The following is an 18804-nucleotide window of genomic DNA, read 5'->3' as shown; positions in this document are numbered from 1 at the left end:
CTAACTTTCTCCTTGAGTAATCTTTTACTGTCACATTACCAGTACTACTTGGGAGTCTTTTGATATTGTAGTTAGCTTCATTAGCTATATTACATGTACAATATCATTAGTGATGTTTACAGTACTTCAGAAGCTTTCTATGTTCATATCACATGTGTCAAAACTGAAACATCAAATAAAAAAAAAAAAAAGTCATGTTTTGGAGTGGGTTCAGATTCACATCCATGGGTATGAATCTGCCCCTACAGCAGGGGTTAGCAACCTTTCAGAGTAGTGTGCCAAGCCTTCATTTATTCACTCTAATTTAAGGTTTCACGTGCCAGTAATACATTTTAATGTTTTTAGAAGGTCTCTCTCTATAATATATAACTAAACTATTGTTGTATGTAAAGTAAATAAGGTTTTTAAAATGTTTAAGAAGCTTCATTTAAAATTAAATTAAAATGCAGATCTTATCAGTTTAGCATGATCCTTGCCCTTGCTTTTCCTTGCTGAGTTTTCCAATGTCTGGCACGTATTTGGATAATTTAAGCTGCACACAGGCTTCTGAGTGATCAGTTGTTAACTGGCTCTGAGAGGGACAGAGGACAGATTTCATGTGTGAAAATACCTGTTCACACAGGTATGTGGATCCAAATGCTGAAAGCATTGCAAACGCAATTTTCTTCAAACAGTTAAATTTCACTGGCAGGGACGTCCAGCAGGTCAGAATAGAGGCCCCTGATCTCTCTCGGTAGCTTTAAGTGCACTCTGCAGATCTCCAAACTTTGATGCCCACAATTCTGAGCTTTTTAACTGAATGAGCTGCATTTCGAAATCTTTAACACCCATCCACTGAAATACAGACAAATCCAAGTCGCTTTCATTGAACTTCTCAGATTTAATTAGAAAAGAAGGCATTGGGCCAAATCGCTGGAAATCTTGAAATCGTCAGAAAATTCTGATTCCAGTTCTTGTGTGCACATTCCAATCTCATCGACACTGACAGTGCAACGCGTCGATAGCTCTTTTATGTGCGGGAAGTAGCAGAAAGCCGAAGTTTGAATATCCCAAGAAAAAACTGCTAGATTTACAACAAATGCCTTCCAGGCTTCATAAAGATCCAGAACTTTTTGCTCTGCACCCTGGAGACAGAGGTTGAGTTTGTTTAGGTGAGTGGTGATGTCAGTTAGAAACACGAGCTTACACAGCCATTTGTCATTATCCAGTTCGGGGTAGTTTTGTCCTTTTTCCGACAAAAAGGCTTTGATTGCATCAAAAGAGTTTACAAAGCACACCAAAACCTTGCCATGACTAAGTCACCGAATGTTGCTGTGAAATGAAATGAACGGACATCTAACTTTGCTTTCTTAGGAGCTGATATTTTGTCAAATGTACCTCTCAACTTACAGTGGGGGGAAAAATCGCGACAGACGGCACGCACGTCAAACGCAGTGTGCTGTTCCACGTGCCATGATAGTGATGTAAGCAGCAAATCAGGACTTAAAAATATCCCAGTACAGTGGTGCTGGAACAATTTTTAAGGTGGGGGTGCTGAGCTGCACCCCCTCTTGCCCCTGTCTGCACCCCTCACTGCCAGTGGGCCACAGCTGTGGGCGGCTGCAGAGCCCCGGGCCAGCAGCCGGGACCCCAGGATGGCAGCAGAGCCACCAGGACCGGTGGTCCGGACCCGGGCAGTGCGAGTCAAAATCATTTCGCGTGCAGCCTTTGGCACGTGTGCAATAGGTTTCTGACTCCTGCCCTATAGCTTTAGCTCTGAGTTGGAGCCAAAACCAATAAAGGACGGTTTTCCAGTTCCAGTTCAATTGCAGCTGAAATCTCTTAAGAATGGTCCTTCTTGTGGTAAGAACAGACCCATGGAAGCTGGATCAGGCCCAGATTGCAGAAGTCTTGAGAGATCAGTCAATTGATCTTGTGAGGTTTCTATCACTTTGGGCTAAACATCATGCACAAGTTGTGGCAATTATCATCAAACCAAACCCAAGCCCCAGTTCTGATTTGACCTGGAACTGAAACCATAACCAAAACCTAATTTGGATCCATACACAAGCTGCTCTGCAGATCTCTAGTGAGCATTAAAGCCTTCTGGCTTATCCCTTTTGATTTACCCTGCATCAGAATGGCTATTACAAACTTTTGTTGTTGTTGTTCTGTAGAGTTTGTTTACTTACTTACCAATTTATTTGCCAATTTATTTATTGATTGATTGTCACTTTTGGCCTCAGTGACCGTTCTTACCAGCTGGCATTATTGTTCAAGTTTATTCCTATTTGGCGTGTGATTGAGGGAAAGAGGAGGAGAACAATAATGTTTTAGAGCTCTTCACACTTAGTTTGTTGGTGAACCAATAAAATTGCTGATGAATTTTCAATTTTGAACTGAAAAGAACAAACTGAATTTCAGCTAGGAGTCATTTTAGCAGCATGAAGCACAGAAGGAAAGGGATAGCTTTGATTCACTGGCATAGGCTTGAGCAGCTGTGTGTTTTGTGTGCATAAGTGGAGGTGTAAATACCATGCATGACTTTGTCTGGAGTGACAGTATCTCACACTCATGTCATTCTGCAAGATAAAACCATGCATGAGTTTCCCAAAAGTGAAATGCTCAAACTGGCTATGCTCACTGCTGATTTTATTTATTATTAGGCTTTTAAATGATGTACTTATTTTGGAGAATTTCATGAACTTTGCTTTATTTTCCAAATTTTATGACTCATTAAATTTAGATGAAGTCCCTCGCTAAACACTTCGGCATCTATATAATTTGCTCCTAAATTAAATTTCAAGGCCAAATCATAACTTGTCATTTATCAGCTGAGCATCTTCTGAGGCCATATTCTATCTAGTCATATATACTGGGTTATCACCATGTTACCTGAGTGCCCCCAAATCGATTCGGTTCTACCAATGTAAGAGAGTTTGTCCGAATATCCCTGTATCTTTTCTATCTTACATTTGTCATTAGTTATTGGAGACAGAAAAAGAAAATCATAGACAAATATTTTGATCAGAATTTAAAAAAAGAAAAAAAGACAATGAAGAGGGCACCCTGACCTCTTTTCAACTTTTCTCTTTCCTTTCCACAAAATCATTTAGGGGTTACGGAGGCAACAGGGAAAGAAAAGGGGAAAAAAAGAAAAGAAAAAGCATGCACTTAATCCAAGACTTTACAACCCACTAAATCAAAAGAGACTGTGAAATTCCAGCTGGACAAGCTAACAGTGAGATTAAGTGGATTAGTCTACTGTACAGGAATTCAAGGAATGCAGTCCGCATGTGCTTTTGTTGTGGATTACTCAGCAGCAACATTATGGTTTAACATCTCCCAGAAACATATGGGCATCTGTACTTATGCAAACCAACAAGAAACTGCAGTTCCCTAGCATGTGTCTTTACTGCCCTGGGCTTACTGATTTCAGCAGATACAGGTTACTGCGTTTTCAGAGAGAGAGCATGCATAGCTAAATATTTTGCCACATCTGTTGCAAATAAGTTATTCATAGGAGGACTACACACACACATACGTACGTGCTTAATTCACAAAGAAATTTCCACCTGATCATTAACTATTCCAGGTTGGGTTGAGGAGCCCAAACCAAAACTCCTGATTCAGACAGCCCAAAACTTTGGGGAAGTTTGGATCCTGATCTGAATGTTTCAGCTCAGACCCATAACTAAATAGTGTTTTTTTAAATATAGTGTGTATATATTATATATATATACACACACACACACACACACACACACACACACACACAATAAATAATCTGTGGAGGAAAAAAACCCAAAACAACAACCTAAGAAAATGAAGCAGTGACTGGAAGATAGATGAACAAACTATTACTAGCCAGAGTTAACAGTTTATATTAAGCAGTCAGGAATAAATAATTAATATAGCATAGGAGATATAAAGCCACTGACGTGGTATGTCTCATTTGGCTCTAAATAGAACTCTAGATAACCTACTTTGAACAGTAATGTGTTCACAGTATGTGGGAATTAACTGCTCAATATAATAAGTACTATTGAATTTCACATCTCTGCACAGATAAAAGGGCAACTGCCACCAAAACACAAAGTAATAACAGTAACTGAATGATTTAAAAAAAAAAAAAAAAAAAACAAAAAAACCTGCTTTTCATTACATCCTTAAAATATTATAGGTTAAAATAATCTTAAAGGGTTTAAAAAACAGCAATTAAGTCTTTCCATTTCGGTTTTCCAAGACTGCAGCTGAGAAAACGAAAGAGGCCTAAGTGCCATACCGTGCTAGCCTTGCTAATAACTCTCTGTGAAAAATCTCATTAATTCAGTCTGGCTCTTCAGATCAGCCGCTAAGACCTTGTATTGTCAGTCATCCTCTGGCCTTTTCAGGATTTCCATAGCCTAACTAGCAGTGTCTCCATGGAAACCAAGCAGTCATGCTTTGCACATCCCCCGAACTTTTTGTTCCTGACAAAGCTTGAAAAATCACATGCGGCAAGGAGAGTTTAACATAGTGAACTAAATCCTGACCCACGCTTATAAATGATAAACCTCAGCATACCAGCTTTATTATAAATTATTTCCTTACAAGATACTTAACCAAGCCAGCAAAATGCTGAACCAGACAACTTATCGGAAACACAGTTCTAGAAAGGGAAAATAAATAAATCAAGCAAAGCTGAGATGCAGTTTCAGACTAGCTCTGCAACTTCAAAAGCACCAAAAATATGGAAACAAGTACACCTGACCAGGCATATGTTTTAAAGTCACATTTCCCTGAAAACGTTGTCCCTTTATTCCTCTAAAGTGAGTTTAGTCATCTCTCTCAGACCGTATATCACGCTGTCGCCAATTCAGTTGTCTGGAACACAGGCTGTTAACATGTTGCCAGGACTGGCAGAAGAGAAGATAAAGTGAGCACAGGATTGTGAGCCAGGATCTCCCGAGTTACTACTGCCTTTGACACTGAGGTCTTGTCTGATTTAACTGAACGTGTGATTTTAAGCTGTTTTAGTTAAACTGGTACAAAGGCTTCATGGATACTTATTTCAGCTTAAACGGGGCTTCTTTCCAGTTAGCTTACTTCTATGTAAGCTCAACCAAAATCAGCCATTCTTAAACCAAAATAAGACGGCCACACAGACTGTTGTACCAGTTTAACTAAACCAGTGCAAATGAGTGTGCTGACACACACTGGTGATGTGGGCACGTCACTGACCCATCTCTCTGACTGAAAGTAACTCCATCTCTAGAAGGCTGATAAGAAATCCTTACCCACCTCACACAGCTCTGAGGAGAATTAGCTGTCAGTAAGTCGTTTTAAATATGGGAAACACTGTCTGAGCCTGAGAGGTGCTGAGCACACACATCTCCCCTTCAAATCAATAGAAGTTACAGGTGCTCAGCACAGAGCTCACACTTTTCAGGTTCAGGATCTATGAAAGTAAAGTAATATTCTAAATGAGGAACTCTGCTTTCTGGTTGTTAAACACATGTGGAGGATAGGGTATTAGTCATGTGCGCAGTCTGTAGTGGAAGGCAAGAACCATGGAGTTCACCTACAGCTTGTGTGGACTTGTGAATGGAACCTATCCCTGGAGATTGTACTTGGTCTGGTATATTGACTGATGTTACCAAACACTACAGGCAGTAATAAATATGGCCCTGATTCCCTGCTACTGCTCCAAGAAACCAAAACTCTGGATAAGTCACTAAAACTCTGGATAAGTCACCATTGCTCACTCAACCCCTGAAGGCTAGTGATCAGCTCTGAATAGATACATATTAAAGAGAGAGAGCCGCAGGCTGCTGCCCTTATTGTTGTATGCGGCTAACATGCACACTATGGACACATTCCCTTTTGGATATCTTGCAGATGTATGGAAATAACAGCAATGATTTTGGGAGATGGGCCAAATGAAAAGCTTAGCACTGAACATCCTGACCTTTGGGAACTGGATGAGCACTTGGAGGTGCAGGCTCCTCTCTAAACAGATTTTGAATGGCAGGAAAGTCAAAATCTGTTGGCGGAACCCCTTCTAAAAAGGGTGGGCTCAGTTCTCCCCAGCCTGCCCACCCACAGCTTTCACTTTCATTGAGGGGTCTGTGAACGAGCTCCAAACTGCTCCACACATTCTGCGGCAAAATGGACATTATTGGAATACTACCCGGGGACTGGTGAACATCCAAATGGCAATTTCCACACTGAGGAGCAGGCTTGCACATTCCTACACACAAGCTAAAGCCCAGTAACTCAAGTGCTAAAGGATATGGTCAAGGCTGAGAAGCCCAAGGCTTAATTTTTATCAGCCTGAGAATGTCCTCCTGATTCTGAAAAATCTATTGATCTCTCCCTACCTCAAATAAGGGCTGCTGCTTTGGTAAAACTTCATCTCCTTTGGTGGGTTAGCCTACAACCACCAACCCAGGGCTCTGAATGCCTCCCTGTTCTGCGTCTCTTCTCACTAACATGCTGGGTGTTAAGTTAGAAGAGGCCAGCATGACCATCTATCAGTAGCATGAGCATGGGGCCAAGTCTGAGATTAGGTCGATCATATACTCACATGCCAGCCACTCCTAGGTGTGCTATGAAGTCAGCATGCTTGGCCCATCACTGGAAGAGAGGGCTTCATAGCATTCAGCTCTAAACCCTCTGGGCTAACCAGGTGTTGCATTGAGGCAGCTTGGAGAGACCCACTTCTAGCCTTCAGCCATGAGGAGGGTCATCATGAAGTGGATTGAGAGAAATGAGAAAAAATGAAGGGGGGAGGAATTCATTCCTCAGGGCTGGGGTGGGGGAGAAATATAAAAGAAGTGTATTCTCATAACACATCAGAAAGCAGATTTCTCGTGTAATTCAATACTCTGCTGCTTCTAACAATGGAACAGACATGCAGGTGCCTGCAAACCAAAACACAGCTGGAAGATCTAATTTTAGGTTTCTCAGTCTTGGCAGTGTCCCTGTAACAAGTGAGGGGTGTAGAATTTTCAACCATACACGCAAACAGTGAAATTCTAGTTACTGTAGAGAGTTGCTCCTGTAATTTGGGCAAGGTGCCACCAACAGTGACTGGCATCCTAAAATAGGGTACCCACACCATATAGAATCATGGGGCTGGTCTTTGGATAGGTCTACACTACAAAATTATGTTGACCTAAGTTATGTTGACATACAGCCACTGCAGTAATTGAATCACTTCTGCATGTCCACACTATATTCCTTGTGTCAGCAGTACGCGTCCTCACCAGGAGTGCTTGCACTGATTGAACTGTCCGTGTGGAGCACTGTGGGATAGCTTCTGAAAGCCAGCAACTGTTGATGTAAGCAACACAGTGTCTACACTGACACTGCATCGACCTAACTACGTTAACCTAAGCACTATGCCTCTCGTGGAGGTGGAGTTATTAAGTCGGTGTAGCAGGCAAGTTACATCGGTGGGAGTGACATTTTAGTGTAGATGCTTACAGAGTTAGGTTGATCTAACTGTGGTGTACACCAGGGCTTAGTCACAACATAATTCCCATGTTTATAAAATCTCATGACAAATCTCGCGCACACTAACTATTCCTCAGCAGCTCCTCAAGGAAGGAAGATCAGCATGCAGCTGCTGAGTTTGAAAAGGTTTATATGGATTACTTACAGTAACATCATTACAACAGATCTCTGACCTAGCTCTAGGTCAGATTTAGGGAAACAAATAATTGACTGTGTGCCTATACCTAGGGCTTGAATTCAGAAAGAATGAGGAGGAGTGCAGCACCTTGTTAAACTAAATGTAGTGTGTTTAAGATACATGAGAAGAGTTAGAAGGGAAAAGATGTTTTCCTTGTTACAATAAGAGTTTGCCATTCAAACTCCATTTGTACTGCGGATAGGCAGAAGTGGCGAGGCTTTGATTTAGGATTTGCAAATCCAAAACCAGGAGTGATTTGGATTTGGGTTCCATTTTAACTGAACTATAAAAAAAAAATTGAGCAAGTCAGGGTGGGGTTCTGCCAAAGCTATTGGTTTGGCCTTATGTAATGAGCAAACTGGGATGGGTTCTCTCGTTCTGGGTTTGCAAAACCTCCTGGTGACTAGAATCACCACAGGGTGATTGGAATGAAAACTCTATTTTGTGTGACCCACCAAAGTTCAGGCGATGAGGAAAGGTGATTTAGATAAAAGGCCCTCTGAGTTCTGGGTCTTACCCGTGGCCTCCAGCCCACTGGCATAATTTAGACCTGCTTTAAGTTACAGGTTTATTGGGTGACCACCTCTGAGCTGAACTGGTTCAGAGTAACCAGACTACAGTGCACTTCAGCTAGCACCCCTCGTGCTCTGAGCCACCATTTTATACTGGGGAATATGCAAGAAGATGACATAGGGGCTGCTCTCTACCAGCAGAGGAGCCCCTCTACATCATGGGAAAGATCTGCAGGGGCTCCAGTCCCTTTATGACCGTGGAACAGAAGAAGGGCCTGTATTTTCTATATTGCAATTTATTGCCTTACATAAAGACAGTGATCCAGATTCTGCTCCTGATGGCATACATCAGGAATCACTCCACTAAAGTCAATGGCATTACAGCAGTGTTACATTGCTGAGAGATAAGCTGCAGACCCAACAGTACACCAACGAGCAATAATCAAGGACATGAAACATTATACAGCCCAGGTGGATAAAACACTGTTCCAAGATCACCTTTGCCCAACACATATTAAAGAGAGAGAGACTGGAAAAGATTGATTTTTGTACTGAATGATGTATCTGCATTTTGTGGAAATAGGAAAAAGAGAAGGCTCGATGTATAACTCTGCTGGCTGCATCACTAGGTCTAGCTTCAGGCTTGTTTTAAAATGCATGTACCAGACACTTCTCTAGTCTGTTCTCAGTCTGCTACGTAATAACTTGCATGACACTAAATATCATCGCAAATACATCTTTCCATCTCTTTTTATTTTCCAGAGGCATCTGTCCCATCATTTACATAAGAAACTGACTGGATAATTTATAGAAACAAAAATAGTCTGCAACATTGACATAAAATACTTCAATAGATGGCAACAAGAATGAATGAAATAAATTCTGTCATCACACAGACAGTCTCTAGAATTTTATGAAGCTTGTGTGTACATTCAGAGCTAATATAAACATGAATCCCACAAGATAAAAACAAATAAGAAAAACACATCCCCTAGTTTTTCCATATGTTCCTGGGAGGCTGCAAGATCAAGCAATGTCTTCATCCTGTGCAATCTAACATTTCCTAATTCAGTTCTAATAAACAGAAGCCATTCATATACCAGAGTGTGTCTGCAGGTCAAACAATACTTAAAATAGCTTGCAGGATGTGTTTTGATAAAAGTTGTATTTCACCTCTGTTTTCGGCAAACATTTTTTTGAGGAATAATTTAATGCTGCTTTTTAGCAGCTGGGGCCACCAATCCCACAATTTTCCAGATACAGCAGCAAACATTGAAAAGTATCTTATTCTTTCCATCTCCCCCGAGGAGCAATCTTCCAAACTTGATCCAGCTTGCATGTATAGAAAGAGAGACGGCTCAAAGGGAGTGTCAAGGCAGGCGTATGGGAGGATCTTTTTCCATTAATGAGCTGTTCATTAACTGTTCTTCAAATCACATTGCTTTTAAGTCTTAGAAATATGTGATTGCTGAATCATTTTCAATTAAGAATTTAAACCAATCCAGTGTGACCTTTCTGAGCAGTATGGACTAGCCATAATAGAATCACAAAACAGATGTTTAACAAATCCTCTGGAATAAGTAGGTCTGAATCAGTTTAAAACCAAGCCAGGCCCCAAATTCAGATACAAATTTTGACCTAAAGTCTGGGGTGTTCTGATCAAGCCCATTGTAAATATAGGGATCACGTGTAAAATTCAGATAATGATCCACATTTTGATTTTGGCCAAGTTCCAATAAGGACCCTGAGCATAATAATAAAAGTATATCAGCTCTGTCTAAAAGACAGACACTCCAGACAGATATAGTCACTAACGTGAACTGTCCCCACTCCAGAAATACTCCTTCAAAATGCCTGCCCTTGGTGGGATTGTTCATTTCCGGGCACAGCTAAAGTCTACCCGTATTCATGCTGCTGAGCACTTAAGCAAATTTTCATTGACTTCCATGTAACTACTCACCCGAGTAAATGTGCAGCAACATGGGTTAAGATTTACACCAGAGGCCCTGAATGAGTCACTTTCAGGACACTGTATTAATGCTAATATTTTAACGTTACTGGCTAACAGACCAAAATCTCTCTTGGAGGAGGAGAAGTATAGCCAGGGCCTCATGCATTCCATGATTTTGCCACCAAAAATCCAACCTTAGCAGCAGAACTGTGCTCCAGCTTTTATTAAAAAGTTACAAGCTGTTATGCTTATAAAGTAAACCTTCCAAATATGAACCGAGTGTAAACCCATGAAATGTCTGCCTAAGTCTTCAAAACAGCCTGAAACATGAGATGTGTAACCTATTCCGTTCATATCAATGGGTTTTCAGCTTTGGAACCTGGTGACAATAAATTAAATTTCAACACTGTAAACTACTTCACTGCTGATTATTTAAGCAGAAAAATGCAGCTTGCATGTCATCCAAAGTCCCAAAGCACTTCTTCTAGGTACCGGACATCTCAGCTGTGGCCTGCCCAGCTGCCAAAATCTCCAACTTCCCCCATGGACCTCCTACAATGAAGTTATCCATTTGCAATAAAATAAAAAAATCTGCAGCACATTGAAAATTAAAAATGTTAAGGCAGCATAAAATTAATATCAAATAAACCAACAAAGAAAATCTGCATTGATTGTATGATTCACTTTCATGTTAATTCAATAAAACCCTTCTTTTAAGAGTCCGAATAGAATTTACGGACTGTTCTGATAGAAATGTAACAGAATCCAGGGGTCTTGTTGCAGAATGCAGGCTGCCACAAAGTACGCAGAGTCTTTTAGCCTAGAGAAATCAGGCTGAATTTTGGTCATGTCAATAGGGATTTCCCCCCCAAAATCAGTTTTTTCTCTAAGTGAAATTTCCCCCTCCCTTCTTCCTGAGTAACAGTTCCACCCTTAGGCCTGGTCTACACTATGAGTTTAGGTCGAATTTAGCAGCATTAAATCGAATTAACCCTGCACCCGCCCACACAACGAAACCATTTACTTCGACATAAAGGGCTCTTAAAATCGATTTCTGTACTCCCCGACGAGGGGAGTAGCGCCGAAATCGACATTGCCATTTCGAATTAGGGTTAGTGTGGCCGCAATTCGACGCTATTGGCCTCCGGGAGCTATCCCACAGTGCACCATTGTGACCTCTCTGGACAGCAATCTGAACTCGGATGCACTGGCCAGGTAGACAGGAAAAGCCCTGCGAACTTTTGAATTTCATTTCCTGTTTGCCCAGCGTGGAGAGCACAGGTGACCATGCAGAGCTCATCAGCATAGGTAACCATGCAGTCTGAGAATCGAAAAAGAGCACCGGCATGGACCGTACAGGAGGTACTGGATCTGATCGCTATATGGGGAGAGGATTCCGTGCTAGCAGAACTACGTTCCAGAAGACGAAATGCCAAAACATTTGGAAAAAAAATCTCCAAAGACATGATGGAGAGAGCCCACAATAGGGACTCACTACAGTGCCACATGAAAGTTAAGGAGCTCAAACAAGCCTACCAGAAAACCAAAGAAGCAAATGGAAGGTCCGGGTCAGAGCCGCAGACATGCCACTTCTAAGCTGAGCTGCATGCAATTCTAGGGAGTGCCTGCCACCACTACCCCACCTCTGACCGTGGATTCCGAGGAGGAGGTAATCTCAGCCATGCCTGAGGATTCTGCGGACGGGGAAGATGAGGAGGAGGAGGACGATGAAGAGCTTGCAGAGAACACACAGCACTCCGTTCTCCCCAACAGCCAGGATCTTTTTCTCAGCCTGAATGAAGTACCCTCCCAACCCTCCCAAGGCAGTATCCCAGATCATGAAGCCATGGAAGGGACCTCTGGTGAGTGTACCTTTGTAAATATAAAACATGGTTTAAAAGCAAGCATTTTTTAATGATTAATTTGCCCTGAGGACTTGGGATGCATTCGCAGCCAGTACAGCTACTGGAAAAGTCTGTTAACGTGTCCGGGGATGGAGCGGAAATCTTCCAGGGACAACTCCATGAAGCTCTCCTGGAGGTACTCCAAAAGCCTTTGCAGAAGGTTTCTGGGCAGTGCAGCCTTATTCCGTCCTCCATGGTAGGACACTTGACCACGCCATGCTAGTAGCAAGTAATCTGGTATCATTGCATGACAAAGCCTGGCAGTGTATGGTCCCGGTGTTTGCTGGCATTCAAGCAACATCCGTTCTTTATCTCGCTGTGTAATCCTCAGAAAAGTGATATCGTTCATGGTAACCTGGTTGAAATACGGGAATTTAATTAAGGGGACAAAGGTGGCCATTCCTACTGGGCTGTTTGCCTGTGGCTGAAAAGAAATCCTTCCCTGCAGTTAGCCAAGCAGGGGGGAGGGGGCATTGGCGCTGAGCTTTTCGCGTTTGGCTAGCAGGGATCTTCCCTGATACCAGCCACACGGTGGGGGGAGGGGTAAAGCGATGATCCCAGAGAATTGGATGAGAGGTGGCGGCAGGAAGATCAGAGGAGGCAGGATGCAATGCTGGGGCTGCTGCATGAGCAAAGGGACATGCTCCGGCGTGTGGTGGAGCTTCAGGAACGGCAGCAGGATCACAGAATGCCGCTGCAGCCCCTGTATAACTGCCCTACCCCCTCACCACGTTCCATAGCCTCCTCACCCAGACGTGTAAGAATGCGGGAGGGTAGGCTCCGTGCACCCTCCCATTCCACCCCAGTGGACAGCCCAAGTGTAGAGGAGCAGACTCACCCCTGCGGCGCCTCCTGCTGGTCATCCAGAATTAGCTCATCCAGCCATTGGAGCGCCCTCTGCAGGCCAGTGATCTGCCTGTCCTCTGGCCCCCTGTGTCCCTCCCTGGACCCCGATGCCCTTGTACCTGGGGTGCTGCCCCCTGGCATTAACCCCTCAGTCTTAGGGTCCCCCCTCCCTGGGGAACCCCCACCCACTAACCCCACCTTGCCTCAGTGTAAGGCTACTGCCAGTCACCATCTAGCCCCACTCCCCGGGGCAGACTGCAGTATCAGCCTACTCATCACTGGCAAGGAGGGTTTGGACCTGCTGCCTTGGCCTACCCCTGGGCTGCCCTCTGCAACCCCTAGTACCTCTTGGCCTTCTGCTAGGCCACAGCCTAGAGCTTTCCAGGCTGGAGCTCCACAGCTCCTCAGCCTTTCCCCAGCCCTGCTCCACTCAGGTACTCTGTCTCTAGCTCGCTGCAGCCAGGCCCTTCTCCCTCTGAAGGCAGAGAGAGATAGTTGAGCTCCTGGCTCCCAGCCTCTTTATACAGGCCAGCTAGGGCCTGATTGGGGCACGGCCCAGCTGCTTCCCCAATCAGCCCAGCTTTTAGAGCTGCAGCCCTCTGCAGGGCTGCTTTTAACCCTTGCAGCCCTCTTTCAGGGCTGGTTTCAAGCCCTTCAAAGGCAGGAGCGGGTGTCCACCCCACTACACAAAGCAAAAGGCTGTCATTATTTTGAACTTTTTTAGTGGCCTTTTCCTTCCCTCCTATCCTCCTCCCAAACCCCACCCGGGCTACCTTCTCAGTTCTCTCCCTCTTTTTATAATCAATTAATAAAGAATACATGATTTTTAAACGATAGTGACTTTATTTCCTTTGAAAGCAAGCTGTGATCGAAGGGGGAGGGTGGATTGCTTACAGAGAACGAGTCAATCAAGGGGGCGGGTTTTCATCAAGGAGAAACAAACAGAACTTTCACACCGTAGCCTGGCCAGTCATGAAACCGGTTTTCAAAGCTTCTCTGATGCGCAGCGCTTCCTGGTGTGCTCTTCTAATCGCCCTGGGTCTGGCTGCGCGTAATCAGTGGCCAGGCGATTTGTCTCAGCCTCCCACCCCGCCATAAAGGTCTCCCCCTTACTCTCACAGAGATTGTGGAGCACACAACAAGCAGCAATAACAATGGGAATATTGGTTTGGCTGAGGTCTGAGCGAGTCAGTAACATGCGCCAGCGACCCTTTAAACGTCCAAATGCACATTCTACCACCATTCTGCACTTGCTCAGCCTGTAGTTGAACAGCTCCTGACTCCTGTCCAGGCTGCCTGTGTATGGCTTCATGAGCCATGGCATTAAGGGGTAGGCTGGGTCCCCAAGGATAACTATAGGCATTTCAACATCCCCAATGGTTATTTTCTGGTCCGGGAAGTAAGTCCCTTGCTGCAGCCATTTAAACAGAGTAGTGTTCCTGAAGACGTGAGCGTCATGAACCCTTCCCGGCCAGCCCACGTTGATGTTGGTGAAACGTCCCCTGTGATCCACCAGTGCTTGCAGCACCATTGAAAAGTACCCCTTGCGGTTTATGTACTGGCTGCCCTGGTGCTCCGGTGCCAAGATAGGGATATGGGTTCCATCTATCACCCCACCACAGTTAGGGAATCCCATTGCAGCAAAGCCATCCACTATGACCTGCACATTTCCCAGAGTCACTACCTTTGGTAGCAGCAGCTCAGTGATTGCTTTGGCTACTTGCATCACAGCAGCCCCCACAGTAGATTTGCCCACTCCAAATTGATTCCCGACTGACTGGTAGCTGTCTGGCGTTGCAAGCTTCCACAGGGCTATCACCACTCGCTTCTCAACTGTGAGGGCTGCTCTCATCTTGGTATTCTGGCGCTTCAGGTCAGGGGAAAGCAAGTCATAAAGTTCCATGAAAGTGCCCTTACGCATGCGAAAGTTTCGCAGCCACTGGGAATCGTCCCACACCTGCAACACTATGCGGTCCCACCAGTCTGTGCTTGTTTCCAGGGCCCAGAATCAGTGTTCCACTGCTATAACTTGCCCCATTAACAGCATGATCTCCAAAGCGCCGGGTCCCGCGGTTTGAGAGAATTCTGTGTCCATGTCCTCATCACTCTCGTCGCCGCGCTGCCATCGCCGCCTCCTCCTCGCCTGGTTTTTCAGGTCCTGGTTCAGCATAAACTGCACAATAATGCACGAGATGTTTACAATGTTCATGACTGCTGTTTTGAACTGAGCGGGCTCCATGCTTGCCGTGGTGTGGCATCTGCAGTGTTCACCCAGGAAAAAAGGCGTGAAATTGTTGTCTGCCATTGCTTTCATGAGGGTTGGGTGAGGCTGTACCCAGAACCACCAGCGACAATGTTTTTTGCCCCATCAGGCATTGGGATCTCCACCCAGAATTCCAATGGGCAGGGGAGACTGCGGGAACTATGGGATAGCTACCCACAGTGCAACACTCCGGAAGTCGACACTAGCCTTGGTACATGGATGCACACCGCCGAATTAATGTGCTTAGTGTGGCCGCATGCACTCAACTTTATACAATCGGTTGCCAAAAATCGAATTCTGTAAATTCGGAGTAATCCTGTAGTGTAGACATACCCTTATATTTTTATAACCCACAGGAAACATACTTCAAATATTTATCATCTTATTAAAATCAAACTACCTTTGCTCCTGCTGGACCAAGTTTTATAGAATGCCCCTGAAACTATGGAACCTGCACTGTAGCTACAATTTGCAGTGGAAGGCAATGTAAACACTATGCCATAATTTTTGTAAAGGGCAATTACAGATGTATCCGCTTAATAATTTTTAAAATATGGATAGAATTACTGAGTATTTGTGTGTTCAAATTTTGCAGTCTTATACTTATCACCTAAGAACGGACCATCAGGCAGGTATAGGTAAACCAAGCTACAATGGATAAGCACATTATTTAGATGTTTTTAGTACAATGATAGGCAATGAAATGGTTAACAGTGTTTGCAAATAAATGTTCATAGTTAGGTTTTAAAGTTAAAAGCCCGTTACCACAAACGGAGGAAGTTCACACTTCTCTTGGCACTGTTTCATATCCGCCTGTGGAATCAAAGGGGGAAAAGTGCTTTCTAAAAATCAAGTTAGCTAATTCAACGTGGCTAACACAACTTGAAACACTCCATAGTACCCAGCACAACAGATTACAATCATGTTAACTGACCCAATTTTAAAAAGCACCCTTTTTCCAAGTCTTGATAAGGCCAGAAAGACAACACTATCTTAGGTATACATTGTATAAGGTATAATCCTAGAGAGAAAGACTTATTTTCAGTATCAAAGTTTATATTCTGGAGAATATAGACAAACCTGCAGGAAGTCTGTGAGAAGACCTTAAAGCCCCAGGATATTGGTCATACATATATGAAGCCAAAGGAATTCCGGGAGCCTAATATAATAAGAAATTAGCTCAAGTTGCAAAATTTGGATCCAGATTTTTTAACACCTGAATTGTTTGGGGAAAGGAGTGGCTGGATCCAGAGTTTTGGTTCAGCCCACTGTAAACAGAGGAACTATTTGCAAAATTTGAATTTTCTTAAAAACTCCTGTTACGTATGCCTCCTGAAATTTTGGAGGCATAAGATCCAAGGTTTTAGTTCCGACTCATCTCTAGCATGAAAGTGATTTGCAAAGGGCAGAAAAACTGTGTGACACTGCACCCCATATTCTTCACAGTGATATTATTATAGGATTATGACATAATTATGATGTATTTTATGCAAGATAAGTCATATGAGGTGTCATTGGAAGTTATGATTTGCTGAATATGATTATCCTGTTTGTATGCATGTATCATTTTTGTATCTGAAGTTATGAATATTGACTATGTATCTGTATTTCAAATGTAGTTACACCTGGGTAACGCCCACTAGACAAGATGCTTTCAGTCGAGATAGTGGGTGGGGAAGGGCCTATTCAAAGCAATGAGCCATTAAGAAAAAACAATAGGCCTTAGGAGAAGCTTATGACCCTTCCTGAGAATGCTCTAAACAGCCTGTGAGTAATGGCTGCTATGACTGTACAAGGACATGTGATCAGACCACATAATGCCGGACTCCATCTTGGGATGTCAGTATTTTTTCACAGACTGGTCTGGGAACCAATGCTTTGGAACAAATAGTTCCTGCTATATGCAAAAGCTATATAAGAGAGGGAGTGACATCATCTGTGGTTCTTCACTCCTCTCACAAGAAGATTCCTGGAAATACCTGAGGAATAAAGACTGAACAGGGGGAAGTGCTGGACCCAGGCTAAAGGGATTTCTACCCTGTGAATGAAACACCTGGGGGTTCCAAGCTGTAAAGCAAGTGCAGCTTGCCCCTTAAGAATTTGCACCCTGCTTGTATCATCTCTTAGCGTAAAAATCTGCTAATTCATATCCAATCTATTTAGTATATTAAGCTTAGTTTGTGTTTTTTGTTTATTTGCTAGGTAATCTGCTTTGATCTGTTTGCTAGCACTTTTAATCACTTAAAATCTATCTTTTGTAGTTAATAAACTTGTTTTTGCTTTATCTAAACCAGTGAGTTGTAGAGAAGTGTATGGGAATCATAGCTCAGGGGCAAAAACTGTTGCATATTCCACTCCACATTGAGGGAGGGAGTGAACTTTAGGAGCTTATGCTGCACAGTTCCCTCTGCAGCACCAAATGGTATAAGTTGGGGTTTATACTCCAGAGGGGGTGCATGCCAGGAGAGCTGGAGTTGCCTTGGCTGTAGCCTTCCTATGCAGGGGCTGATCAGAGAGCCTGAATGTAATTGCAGCTGGGTGTGGCCCTACCTGTAGGAATGCTGGTGAAAGTGCAGGCTGGAGGGCTCTGCAGTTGTCACAACAGTACAGTGTGAGAGGGAGCCCAGGCTGGTGGGTCAGGGGGCTCAGTGGTACCCCAGGGGGAACCCATCACAAATTGTGTTTGTAACTTTTGCGGGGGTCAAATGTTTCCTGATTTCACTAGAGGTGCCCTTGGATAACTGGTGAATTGGGCTGGTTGACAATTATGTGTCAAACCTATTCTTTGAGGGAAAATTAGGTTTTCTATTAAACAAGAGTTTAATAGAACTCTACATATTTGTATTCAGTAATGCTGCCACAGTGGTTCATGAGAGTTGTAGTTCAGTTACCCTGTGTAACTGGACTACATCTACCATGATGCTGCATGTCCAGGGACTCCCATGTACCATCTCTGCTCTTCAAAAGGGGAGAGTATAGAGCAATGTGAGAGATATGGCCTGAGGAGGGAGCCAGGAATATAGAGAACAGGTACATGAGGCACCATGCCAGCATTTCTGAATCAAAGTGTTTTGGGTTTTGGCTGAATTTTTTCTAGTTTTGAATTTCCACTGGAAAAAACAAATCCAAATTTTCCCCAGGAAAAAAATGCCAATTATCTGACCAGCTCCCTAGGCTCCCCTTAGTATTCTCCTGGAGCTGCTAACATACATGAAAGCTACAATATGCCTTGTCCACACTAGATTTCACATTGTGTTACATGGAAAGAGTCCCAAACCCACCATGCTATCCCACAGTTGGGGCCTTCTCATCCTGTGACCTGTGCTTCTGACATGAGCTACCTCTTCCTGCTACCTGTTCTGACCTAAAAGCCATAAAGCAGCAGGAGGAAGGAAGGCAGGTCACAGTGGAAGCTCAGATTGTGGTTTGAGGATTCATTTGGAGAGGAGAGTAGGCAAATGGATCAAAAGCCAAGGAAAGAAGGTTGGGAGTGGAAGAGAATCAACTTCATGGGATAGAATGGGATGTCAGATTGCTCTCCTTTGTTGTGGGAAGGACCTTAGGCTAGGGTTACCATACGTCCGGTTTTTCCCGGACATGTCCGGCTTTTTGGTAATCGAACCCCCGTCCGGGGGGAATTGCCAAAAAGCCGAACATGTCCGGGAAAATGC

Source organism: Terrapene carolina, unplaced genomic scaffold (genome assembly GCF_002925995.2).
Source record: "Terrapene carolina triunguis isolate 2854851 unplaced genomic scaffold, T_m_triunguis-2.0 Scaffold58, whole genome shotgun sequence".
Lineage (NCBI taxonomy): Eukaryota > Metazoa > Chordata > Testudines > Emydidae > Terrapene > Terrapene triunguis.
The sequence above is the reverse complement of the archived record's forward strand: the minus strand, read 5'-3'. Positions refer to the sequence as shown.